This window comes from Anolis sagrei, chromosome 1, assembly GCF_037176765.1.
Source record: "Anolis sagrei isolate rAnoSag1 chromosome 1, rAnoSag1.mat, whole genome shotgun sequence".
Lineage (NCBI taxonomy): Eukaryota > Metazoa > Chordata > Lepidosauria > Squamata > Dactyloidae > Anolis > Anolis sagrei.
Genome location: NC_090021.1, coordinates 76,559,271 through 76,572,744, shown reverse-complemented (window position 1 = coordinate 76,572,744; position 13,474 = coordinate 76,559,271). Strand labels below are relative to the sequence as shown.

At 41.6% G+C, this 13,474-nt stretch overlaps 1 protein-coding gene across 5 annotated transcripts in view; it reads right to left on the bottom strand.

The window, feature by feature from the left end:
* HIVEP2 (HIVEP zinc finger 2) overlaps window positions 1-1,040 on the bottom strand; it is a 194,198-nt gene extending 193,158 nt beyond the window's left edge. For all 5 annotated transcript variants that reach the window (XM_067466313.1, XM_067466307.1, XM_067466306.1 and 2 more), the window contains exon 1: window positions 445-1,040. The gene's annotated coding sequence lies outside the window, so the exon portion shown is untranslated. The remainder of the gene's footprint in view (window positions 1-444) is intronic.
* Window positions 1,041-13,474: the final 12,434 nt, after the last annotated feature.

Sequence of the window (13,474 nt, the reverse complement as noted above, 5' to 3'; positions counted from 1 at the left end):
CTCTGCCTGTACAAATGGTACAACACCCCAATATGCTCCCCTATAATAAGCCTGTATGTCTCCCTTCCCTTCCCTTCCGCCCCCATTCACTCTCCAGGGAAGGCAAGGGTCCCAAGGGGGCACGGCTCCGACCCCCGCAGACCCCCCTGGCTGGCTCTTCCTGCCCCCCAAATGCGCCAAGGTGCCCCCCCAGCCCAGCCCAGCCGCCTTCAGAAGACGCGCCACCCGAGGCAGGCTCACCTAGGGATATATAAACACACACAAATACATATCTCCAGAGCACGCCATCCGCAAAGCCAGACTGTCTCTTCCTCTTCCTTCCTTCCCCGCACCCCGCTAAGGCAAAACACAAACACCCCCCAATTTTACTATGTCAGCCTCCCTCTTCGGCCAAGGAGCAAACCTAGAAAAGGGAGAGAAGTGTCTATTGCAGCAGAGGCTCACCTGGATGTCACAGGATAGGGAAGCCCTCCAATCACCTCTTGTTGTGGTGGTGGTGGTGCGACCCTCTCCTTGCGCCCTTCTTCACACCCGCCTGGCTCGTGGGGCGCTTTGCCGCACCGCTTCCTCCTCCAGCGGGAGCCGTGTTTTCCTGGCCATTCCTCCTCCCTGGCTTCTTCTCTCTCCCCTTCTCTCTCTCCCCTTCTCTCTCTCTTTATTTTTTTCCTTGAGTGTTTTAGAAAGGCAGGCCCGAGTCCTTCATCTCGCGTGTGTCTCTGGGAGCGTTATTATTTTCCCCTTCCGAAGGACAGACAGAGAGAGAGAGAGAGAGAGAGAGAGGAGCCCGGGCTCCGCAGAAGCCACACACACACACACTCACACGGACAGAGAGAGACCGGGTTATTCCTGGCACCGCTTCCCAGAACAGAAGTTACGAGGGGAGAAGCGGGCGAGGAGAGAGAGAGAGAGAGAGAGAGAGAGAGAGAGAGGCAGCCGCCAGTGACGTCATCGGATCCCCCAGCGCGTCCCGGGCAGCGCAGGGAGGGGAGGAGGCGCAACCAGAAGAGCCAGTCCCAGGGAAGAGCCGCGCGGAAGGAAGGAAGGGGGGGGGGGGCTCGAGCCAGAGCGCGCGCCTGCGCCCCTGCGCCCTGTGCGCGAGAAGAGCTGCACCGGGACAGGAGGGAGGGGGGAGCGCGAGGAGGAGAAGGAGGAGGAGGGGCGGGGCTTCCCCGGGCTCTCCCTCCCTCCCTCCCTCTTGCTCTCTCCTCGGGGTCAAGGGAGATCTCCGGCTTCCTCTTTCCTCCTCCTCCTCCCCTGACGGAGGGAACTCCCCGGAGAGCCCGTCTCCACTTGCCCTGCAGAAAAAGGAAAAGGGGGGGAAAGCAACTTGTTGCAGAATTTCCTTCAAGGACGTTGGTGGGATCCTCTTTCTCTCCTGCTGCCCCCTTTCCTTCCAGCCCCTTTCCTTTTTACTTTCTGCCTCTCTTCTCCACCTCCCTCGCCCGGACAAGGTCACTTTCCAACAGACCAGACCTCACAACCTCTGAGGATGCTTGCCATAGATGCAGGCAAAACATCAGGAGAGAATGCTTCTAAAACATGGCCATATAGCCCGAAAAAAACTACAACAACCCAGTGATTCCGGCCATGAAACTGCCTCTCTTCTCCACCTCCCTCGCCCGGTCAAGGTCACTTTCCAACAGACCAGATCTCACAACCTCTGAGATTGCTTGCCATAGATGCAGGCGAAACGTCAGGAGAGAATGCTTCTAGAACATGGCCATATAGCCAGAAAAAAACTACAACAACCCAATGATTCCGGCCATGAAAGACTTCGACAATACAAGGTCACTTTATCTGTCTGGAGAAGAGCGATTATTGGCAGATTTATATATGTATGTATGTATATGCATGTGTGTGTGTGTATGTTTAAATTTTGTTAGTATGGATGTATTGTTGTATTCAGGTATTGAATATTTATCTTATATGTTTGGAATCTGTCCTGAGTCCCTTCCGGGGAGATAGAGCAGAATATAAATAAAGTATAAAGGAGCCCTCCCCCCCCCCCCTCAGCACAGTGGGTTAAACCACTGAGCTGCTGTACTTGCTGACCAAAAGGTTGCACGTTCGAATCTGGGGAGTGGGGTGAGCTCCCACTGTTAGGCCCAGCTTCTTCCAACCTAGCAGTTCGGGCCAATAAAGGTAACAGCACTCCATGAAGTCATGCTGGCCACATGACCTTGGAGGTGTCTACGGACTGCGCTGGCTCTTCGGCTTAGAAATGGAGATGAGCACCAACCCCCAGAGTCGGACACAACTGGACAATGTCAGGGAAAAACCATTACCTAACCTACCTATGTGTGTGTGTGTGTTCATTCCTGTGGTATTTTTTATAGATTTATATAATTTTTATTGTTTCTATGGTTTTAATATGTATTTATGGTATAATTTAATTGCTTTAAACTGAGGTATGTATTTGTATATATACAGTATCTAATTGTGCTGGTTTTGTACGCTGCCCTGAGTCGCCTTCGGGCAGAAATGGGTGGGATAAAAATGATGTAAATAAAATAATATTGTAAACCCTTCTCCACTTTTTCACCTTTGCCTATTGCAGAAACTTCCCTGTTTCCACCTTGCTCCTAGTGTCCTGTGATATATTTGTTTTGTGTTCTTTTTTTAAAAAAAGCAAAGCACCCCATCTGACCTTTTTGAGCAGTTCTATTTTAAGTCTCCACGGGCAGTTTCCAGACCTATTTGCTTAGTCTCTTTTCTTTGAGCAGAGAATTGTTAAACCCAGTGCTTCTGGGTTTACAAATCGATTTGAGTCCATACTGATTGAAACACTTCTGGTCGCTCCCCCCTGAATGCCTTAAATCAAGAAATAGCTCTCTAAGATCTACAGAGATACTTGCAGGAACACCTCAGCAAACAAGAGTCCAAAAGTGGCAGGCTAAAACCCAGAACCTCAACCATAGCAAGTCTTGTGTGTCTCCTGGGCACACACAAGACTTGGAAGATGCTGAACAGACTGCACCCTGGCACCACAAGATAAGAACCATAAGAAATGAGGCCACAAAGTCGAGTCCACAACATGTGAGTGTGGAGAAGAGCAAACTACAGACCACCTATTACAATGCAGTCTGAGCTCTGCCACAATGGAGGACCTTCTTATAGTAACACAAGGGCACTCCAAGTGGCCAGCTACTGGTCAAAGGGCATTTAGTATAATGCTAAGTTTTTAAACCTTGTGCTTTTAAAATACATTACAACTGTACCATCAGTTTACTTCTAATACTATAAATAAATAAATAAATAAATAAATAAAAAGGATTGAGACACAAAGAGGGGAGTAGTCCAACAAAACCATGGAATATTTTGAGTGGATTTCCCACTTGACAGAAACCTGGTAAAGTGACATTTGTTTAACAGTCATATTAAGTGCCAGGGCAGGGGGCAAACTCCCTACAGATAGTTCTCACGGGGCTTTATGCACTGTCCATTCTGATCAAAGTCCAAAAAATAAAGGACAAGAAGGAAAGGGCTGCAGCCACACTGTAGAATTAATGCAGTTTGATGCCACATTAATGTCATGGCTCCATGTGATGGAATCCTGGGTGCAGTACAGTAGAATCTCGCTTATCCAACATAAATGGGCCAGGACGTTGGATAAGTGAAAATGTTGGATAATGAGGAGGGATTAAGGAAAAGCCTATTAAATGTCAAATTACATTTTGATTTTACAAATTAAGCACCAAAACATCATGTTTTACAACAAATCAACAGAAAAGGCAGTTCAATACACCGTAACGTTATGTAGTAATTACTGTATTTACAAATTTAGCACCAAAACATTTCAATGTATTGAAACAGCTGTGGATCCAGGTGGGAGCAGACTGTATTGGATAATACAGAATGGTGGATGAGTGAAGGTTGGATAAGCGAGACTACTGTAGTTTGCTGAGGCGCTAGCATTCTTTGGCAGAGAAGGCCAAAGATCTTGTAAAATTATAGTTTCTATTATTTTCGCTGCCATTGATCTATGACTGTTAAAGTACTGTCAAACTGCATTAATTATATAGTGTAGATCAGGCCCAAGGAGGGCCAGATACGGCCCTCCAAGGTCATTTACCCGGCCCTCGCTCAGGGTCAACCTATGTCTGAAATGGCTTGAAAGCACACAACAACAACAACAACAACAACAACCCTATCTCATCAGCCAAAAGCAGGCCCATACTTCCAATTGAAATACTAATAAATTTATATTTGTTAAAATTGTTATTCATTTTAATTATGTATGGTTTTTAAGTGTTTTTTGCACTACAAATAAGATATGTGCAGTGTGCATAGGAATTCATTCATTTTTTTTTTTCAAATTATAATCCGGCCCTCCAACAGATTGAGGGACTGTGACCTGGCCCTCTGTTTAAAAAGTTCGAGGACCCCTGGTGTAGACGCAGCCTGACCCTTGGAGAGCCTTTGAGACTTTAGTCTGAGGTTAGAATCCACTTAGTCATACTGATGGAACAGAAACAGTGTGATCTTTTGCTTCGGTTAGCAGCCAACCAGTTGGAAACTATAGATTTTTGCATTCACTGTGCTTCCAGATCTCTCAGGCAGAGGAGAAAATACTGGGGAATGAAATATGGAAATTTTGGATAGCTGATAATCACAACTATCCTCAGACAAGACTACCCAACCTTAGCTAATGGTTTTGATTTCCCAGCACTTTCCCAGCACTTTACTTCTGGCCGGGCCCTATAGTTTTGCATTTGCACAAGCCCTTGCCCTGCCTTATCAATCCTGAACATGACCACTTTTCCTGATTACTGGTCAAGATGTCAGTTGAAGTTTTTAAAGATGTTTTTATTATTTTTATTTTATTTTTATTTTTAATTATATTTTAGTGTTATATGTTATATGTTTTAAGTATGCTACTTTGTAACTGTTGTTTATGCTGGACTTGGTCCCCATGTAAGCTGCCCCGAGTTCCTTCGGGGAGATGATAGCGAGATATAATAATAAAATTATTATTATAGTTATTAATTGCCAGCTTTCTACTATGTCTCCAGACTTTGCCGTAAAACTGGAGGATCCAATGCTATCTGTTGCCAAGAGAAGATGATAAGGTCTTTTGAGAAGAGGCTTTTCTTGTGAAATTGTTTTTGCAAAGTTTTATGAGAGGTACAGACATCATTAAGCTCATGTGCATCACTTCCTGTTGTTTCTTCTTCTTTTTTCTTTAAATGATCCATTTAAGAAAGAAAGACAGCAAAGCTGCATGGTGTCTTCTGAACAGTAGTTTTAGGGACCTTCCATATAGAAGTATCCATCCACATATCAGAGGGATAGATCTCCAAATCCACAAAACAGTTCATATTTGCCAATAAACATACTGGTTTCAGTGCTGTCTCTCGCAGCAGTGGCAGCAGCTGCTTAAATCTATGGATCTGGGGCATGATGCCGTGCACAAACGTACCAGTGCTTTGGTGGTGGGTTTGGAGAAAGAGCTCCATGCAAAAAGCATGAGATGCTGCAGCCCAGGCCTGTAGCTCTGATGCCAAAAAGATAGGATTTGCTACTTTTTAAATCTGGTTTCTAGACAGCTAATTTTATTTTTAAAAATCATTTCCCACTGGGACTCAAAACTGCGACTCAAGTTGTCTTACAAAAATCAAAGCAGTTACAAATAAAAGCACATACTGACAAAACAAAAAAAGTTGAAAAACATAATTTTTTAATGTAAATAAAAAATTATCCAGAACAAGAAACAAAAGAGTACACCATGCTGTTGAAAGCTCTTTCTTTATGAACAATTCCCAAAGTACATTGAAATTATATATATATAATGACTTCTATATGGAAAATGCAAGATACTTGAAGTATTATATTTGAAATAGGATTCTCCTTGTTTTCTTTAATTTTGGTGTTATTTGCAACTACTTTTAGTGTTGTAAGTTAAATGACTACTTCAGATTAAAGCTTTGTTGCACAGTCACACCCTTTGAGTCATAATTTAGAAGAATTTGCTCCCAAGGCCTTTATTGAACTTGTGTAACTAAGAATAGTAGATCCTAATATGCTCTATAAAAATGGAAAGCGGTTTCAGGGAACACCGATAGAGAAATATTTCTTAGAACTGCAACCATTTTAGATAACTTATATTGAGATTTGTCCTGCACTTCAGTCCTCCAGTGATTCATTTATACTTTGTGGTGCAGCATTCATATTAGAAAACCTAGAGCAAACCAATGAAACAAAATCTGTATCAACTAACTTAGGCATTTGCAGGAAATGATGAAGAGAACTAGAAATGATGAAGAGATCTAAAAGAAATGAATGATTAAGCTACATTGTATTCCAGGTATAAATTAACCTGCCAGTGCCAAGGCAGTTTTGATAGCATCATGACAGTTTTGTAGATTATTTGCATGTTATAATAAACCAAGGTTTTGGTGAGAAGCCTCTAGCAAACCTTGGCTTATTTCTCTGGTTCGCCAGAAGAAAGATAAATCAGATGTCATTCTGCTGCTTTTAAAAAGTAAAACAACTACAATTAAAAAGTCACAAAAGAGAGGTGAAATCATATTAAAAGGTATTACAATACAATTGTGCAATATTTAGAATTAGAACCCTTTAAAAGTGATCAAATGAAATCAGAAGATAATGATCAGAAGAACAACAAGCCAGAACAGTATACTACTAAAAGTCCTGGCAGTCAATTCCTAAAAAGTGTATTGGAACAGGAAAAAAATGCATAGCAATAGAATGACGAGGGGAGAAGCACCCAGGCCTTTCTAGAGGGGAGTGCCAAAGCCTGGGAGCAGACATTGAGAAGAACTTCTCCTATGTTCTCACCAAATGAACCTGAGAGGTTGTTGAGGCTGATAGAGGGGCCTTCACCCAAATATGTTAGAACAGGCATGGGCAAACTTCAGCCCTCCAGGTAGGAGCCCCTGGTAGCACAGTGGGTTAAACCCCTGTGCCGGCAGGACTGAAGACTGACAGGTCACAGGTTCAAATCCGGGGAGAGCGCAGATGAGCTCCCTCTATCAGCTCCAGTTCTTCATGCAGGGATATGAGAGAAGCCTCTCACAAGGATGATAAAAACATAAAACATCCAGGCATCCCCTGGGCAACATCCTTGCAGATGGCCAATTCTCTCACACCAGAAGCGACTTGCAGTTTCTCAAGTCACTCCTGACACGTCACAAAAAAAAGCCCTCCAGGTGTTTTGGACTCCAGCTTAAGCAGCTGATGGGGAAAAGGAAAAGGCACGAGGCTGTTAGGAATTGTGGAAGTCCAAAACATCTGAAGGATCCAAGTTTGCCCATGCCTGTCTTAGAGACTGAACAGATCATAGATGGACAATCTCTGCTTTGTTTAGGCAACTGTATTTAACTTTGGCAAGGCCAACTTTTTTGTCAAATTTAAATTTTGTATCACCATTACTATCACTGTTGATGTGCAGAAGTTGCAATCCAATTCTCAGCAAATATTTGTGACAAATCTTGCTTCAGAATTTTGGCGTTGAACTAAACTATTAAAACAGGCAAGCAATTATAATTTTAATGGATTGCCCCAGAGGAAATGTTTTAAAGCTTTTAGTGGTCTACTGAAGAATTCAGTATTTGACGAGAACCTTGGAGGGCCATCAGCCTCACTCTCAAACCACATATATGCATGCATGCATCTTAAATCATATTTCATGATCTGATGAAATGGACGTCAGTCCCAGAGCTTTTGGGTTATAATATAAAATGTACTTATAGCAATTAGTGTTCAAAATGGGGATGAAATACATCACTCACCAAAAAGAAGCAAAAGAAATACGTATTTCAAATATTCATAAAGTGGAAAGATTCTACCTGTCCAGGAAAAATATTGCAATTGAAAATGGCAAATTATTCACAAGAATTCTGAGGGAGGGGGGAGGCCTAGAACCATATATGAGTCATTCAAAGTTGTTTACACAAATCTCTTAATTTCAAGAGGTGTGCAGATCACTTCTTAAAGATTTCATAGAAATGAGATCCAGATTACTGGAATTTGTTTCATTTGCCCAGGGCAAATGAAATGACTTTAAAGCACTTAAGATGTCCTGGAAGGTGGGGGGAGCATAGTTTCTTCCAACGTGAAATTACTACTTCCTTGAAGGCCAAAATGCCTCTTTTTAAAAAAAAAAATCCAAACAAAAACATTTAGCTACCACAGAAGTATGTTGAACTTACAAAGACTTTTCTTGCTGCCCTGAAGAAATCATTCTTACACTGGCTTTCAAATGGTGACTCAAACTGGATAAATTTGACAGTCTCATCACATGAACTGCTTGCAGTCAGACTCAGCTATTGTAATTCTGCAAAAGGCTGACTTAACAGACATCTCAGAAACTTCAGCTAGTGCAAAGTTCAGCCGTCAGAATACTTACGAGCCATATATCACACAAGTTTTTCATTAGCCTTACCAATTATACATTCTTTCCATGTTCCATTGTAAATTCTAGCACTAACCTTTATTCTCTGGATGTTCTTAGACCAATTGACCTGAAGAACATATGAGTTATTCAGGCTATAAGACTGGACTTGGGAGGCCTGGTGTTGGTACCATTACAAAGGTCATTCTTGTAAATAGGCTTCAGGATGCAATGTCTTTTCAGTGGCAGTCCCTTGCCCAAGACTTTCTCTTTTCTCCCCACTTGACCCATTAAGTAGATTATAAAGATCTTTACTTTAAAATCTGCCATGCTTTTTATTTGTGTATGTGTTATTTCCCTGTCACATATATGCTTTTATGTTATGCTTTTGTGGTCATGTATGTGTTTGTGTATTTTACATTTTTGTTATTATACCTGGCCTGAAAACAGGGGCACACAAACAGTAATCTGATGGATACATATGGTCTCTAAGACCTTAATGTAGGTCCCAAAGAAGTGTCCTGGCCTATCTTTCCCTGCTATATCCTTGCCACTGCCCAATCCTCCACTATTTATCACAAATCTTTCTTTTTTCACAGTGCCGCTATCAGCATGGAAAAAAATGGTTGCTATTATGATCACTGTGGACAGAATAGAGAAAAGGATTTCTACTCCTTCCTATAAAAGAAAGATGATTGCTGGTTTATGTGTATATCACCTCCACACATGTATCACGTGCATGCATCACCTCCTAAAGCTAGCATCTCATGTAGCTCCTGGAGATGAAAGCCTAGTATAACCTTACCCTAAAAATGGAGTAGTAGAGCCTAGTGGTTCCCATGTCATTGGGACAGATAGTCTATCCTAGGCTTGGTGGTAGTGGTAGTGGTGGTAGTAGTAGTGAGGCTTCATTTCCAATGTATGGTAGCCCTTTGGTGAATATATTAGTGAATTTTCTCAGCAAGCATTGTTCAGAAAGGGATCTGCTGTTCCTTCTCTGAGGCAAAAAAGAGTTTGATTTGCCCCAGGCCACCCACTGGGTTTCCATGGCCATACAATGATTCAAATCCTGGTCTCCCATAGTCCTAGTCTAATGCTCCAAGATTTAGATCAAGATTCCCCAAACTAAGGCTTGCAGGCCAGATGAAGCCCTCCAAGGTCATTTACCCAGCCCCCACCCTAAATTTTAGACTTAAGGTCCCCCAAAGTCTGGAACAACTTGAAGGCACACAGCCACAACATCAGCCAAAAGTAGTCCCATACTTACCACTGAAAAACTGGTAAGTTTATGTTGGTTAAAAATATTATTCATTTTAAATATTGTATTGTTCTTTTGTGATATTTTTGTACTAGATATGTGCAGCATGCATAGGAACTGATTCGTATTTTCTTCAAACTAAAGCCCACCTACCCAACAATCTAAGGGACCGTGAACTGGCTATTGACTTCAAAAGTTTGAGGACCCCCGATTAGATTATACTTTTTTTAAACTAGATTTTTGAAAATATGGTTTTAAAGGATGGAAAAAGATGGACAGAGGGCACAGAAAAGGAAGTGTGTGTGTGTGTGTGTGTGTAGCTTTAAAGGTCTTCTCCAAGCTGCTGGAAATAGTTCAGCACCTGGGATAGTTCTTTTAGAATGTGGGCTAAAGTCTGGAACTGATTCACCACTCTGCTGACATGGAAATCACCACCTGTCACATTCGTGGGATAGGGACATGTTACGTAAATAAATGTGAAATACAGTATGCCACATTTGAGATTTTTGACGTATACAACTTTATCAACATGACTGCCTTTGATGTTTTAATTGGTTGTTTAAATTGCATCTCCCCAGACCTCAAATATCGTATTTCATATGAGTCAGACATTCATACATAGACTTTTCAGGCCAGCACCATGCCTGTTTGAGCCATTATGGACAATTGAACAAACATATCCTATGCAATGAGGTAAGCGGAACAATAACACACACACAAGAAGTGTTTTATTACTCGCTATTGTCATATCATGGGCCAGAACATGAATATGTTACTCTAATATGAATATGTTACTCTAATGGGCTAGACAGGGTGGTGATGGCCGACAGGGAGCTCTGGCATGGGCGATCCATGAGGTCACGAAGAGTCGGAAGCGACTGAACGAATAAACAACAACAGCAACAATGGGCTAGAACACGCAACTTTCCTCTGACAGCATGGTCATTGACCATGATGAATAAGGGATTCTGGGAATTGTAGTTCACACAAAAATCCAAGTTACCTTCTGACCATATGTTGTATTCTGCTGGTAAGAATATTTCTATTATATAGCAAAATTCATCTGCTTCATCTGTGTCTCAGTCTCTAAATTTGTTATTTGCGATTGATATGTCTCTGAAATAATAACCACTGAATAGCTCCTACTTATGCAGGTGGCACAATATGGGACAAACAAATGGATTAAGAACTTTTGCATGTTGAGTGTCTTGTCTAAATGCACAGTATTGATTCTGAAGACCTTTGAGCCACTCCTAGTCCTCCTGTTCTGTGATGATCCTATTACATTATTTGAATTTCCTCAAATAAGGTGAAAGGTGAGGAAACTTAGCAAAGGAGAAATCAGATGAAAGAACATGCTACAGTGTTTGCATAGCAATAGTCTCATCAATCCATTAATCTGAGGAGATGTCTCCCTATTCTGGCGCTTTATATTCTTAAAGCAAGTTTTATTGTGGGAGAAAAAAAATCTATAACTAAAAATTAAACAAGTTATGAGCAAGTCTTACCTATGCTGCATGAATATATGTTATTATTTTACATTAATGCACCAACGGTGATAATGGTACCTAATAGAATGCAGAATGGGTAAAGTTCTCAGAAAACTGTAATTATGGATATTGAGTCTTTAATGGGGAAAATCATTTTATGGTCCCTAGATCTTGAAAAATTTGAATTTGAATAATGCATATTTTACTTGTCAGATCATCCACCCAGTTAAGTATCAAAATGAACAGGAGTTGCTTAAAAGATCTGCCAAATCATTGTACAAAGCTGCCTATAAAATCTGCCAAACTCTTAAGAGCACTCCAAATTGGAGTTAAATGGATTTCTTGAGTGCCACCCACAGAATGTATTGAATATTCATTTTTATATAGATTATGATGGAGGTGACTCCCACATTTGACCCTTTGCAAGTGTGATGTTTAAAAAATACAAAGAGATGGATTTGGGAAATAAGATGTGTGTGGAAGCAAAATTATATCAGGAATACTGATTGAATGATTGACACAGAAAATTATCAGAAGGAATATATGAATGACAAGCAATGGTAAATGAGCATCACTGCCCACAATTTATGAAGTATATGCAGTTGTAGCTTTCTGTGATTCTGTGATGAATCTGATTTACTAAGGCTAAACCCACATAGCTGCCTTCTATTAGTAGCATTCATATACAGACACCGCTGAGTTACATACGTATAGCACAGTGCACATTCATTGTAGCATCAGAAGAGGTGTAATTTAGCAAAAATGTAAGAAGAATCCTAGTAGATTAGACTACCCAACACTTCCACAAGGCACTCAAGGAAGGCACAATATTGAGAACCTGTTATTGTTTTACCTGGAGTTTAATATTTGTATCTGGATGCTTCCAGATTTATCCATTTTATGTACTTTATTTTTATCCCACCTTTCTCCCCGTGAGGACTCAAGGCAGCTAACAACCACATGATCCGATCCTATTTTAAAACAAAACTAATAAAAAAAATAGTACTGTGTAGATATATGGTTAAAATATGGTTAAAGTATAATAATTACAATTAAAATTACATTGAAAACTCAACCCTGCCCCCACCCCAGAATCTCACCCACAATTTCCCTAGCAGCATACCCCTCATCCTCCCCCAAATGCCTACTGGCATAGAAAGATTATTTCCTGCTTGCAAAAGACAAGCAGGAATTGAGCCATCCTTATCTCTCTTGGGAGGAAGTTCCACAGCCACTGAAAAGGCCCTCTCCCATGTTCCAAGCAAACTCGCTTGAGTTGATCATAGATCTCTTGATAAGTTCAGAGCTTTAACTGCACAAAAGCACTCCTGGTCACTGCTGATACCCAAGCCTACAGATTCAGAGCTGAATCCAGGAGGATCCCCAAACTGCAAACCTGCATTTTCAGGGGGAGTGTGGCCCCATCTAACCCTACTTTCAGATTTGTCTTTTGACTGACCAGGAGCACCTCTGTTTTGTCTGGATTAGGCTTCAATTTGTTTGTCCTCATCCAGTCTATTACAGCTCCTAGGCACTGGTTTAGCACCAGAACAGCTTCCTTGATATTAGGTGGAAAGGAGTAATAGAGTTGGGTGTCACCTGTGTATAGATGGTACCACACTCTAAAACTCTGGATGACCTCTCCCAGTGATTTTGTGTAGATGTTAAATAGCATGGAGGACAGGACTGAACCCCAAGGGACTCACAGCCAAGGAGTAAGACAAGAATCCTACCACTACCTTCTGAGAACATCCCTCCATAAAGGAATAGAGCCACTGAAGAACTATGTCTCCAAGCTCCATCCCAGAAAGGTGACTCAGAAGGATACCATGGTTGATGGTATCAAAAGCCGCTGAAAGGTCCAGGAGAACCAATAGGAACATGCTCCATGTCCAGTTCTCTACATCTATTAAGGTGACCAAAGCTATCTCTGTCCCATAATGAGATCTGAAACCAGACTGAAATGGATCTAGATAACCTGCTTCATCCAAGAACAGCTACTCCATCATTCACTTCTCAATGGTTTCAGTATTCAGATGTAAGAACAAAGATGAAAACAGCAGTGAGGAAATGAAAGATTGCATGATCATTAACTCCCTTTCCTCATAGTATGCCATGAATAAGACGGGCCAATTATACTCTCACACAACAATGTCTGTGTGTGCGCACACACTTATCTGGGAGCACTCTCAGCCTTGTCTTGATTTCCCCTAAAAAAAAAGGACAGCCCAGCCATTCCAGGAAACTATAGGACAGTAGATCAGGGCTCAATTTTAATGTTTGGCTAGCTTCCTATGCTCTGGGGGCCACTTTTTCACTTCCACAGAAGGCCCAGAAATGTATTTCCTTAAAACAAAGGAAACCAGTTCAGGC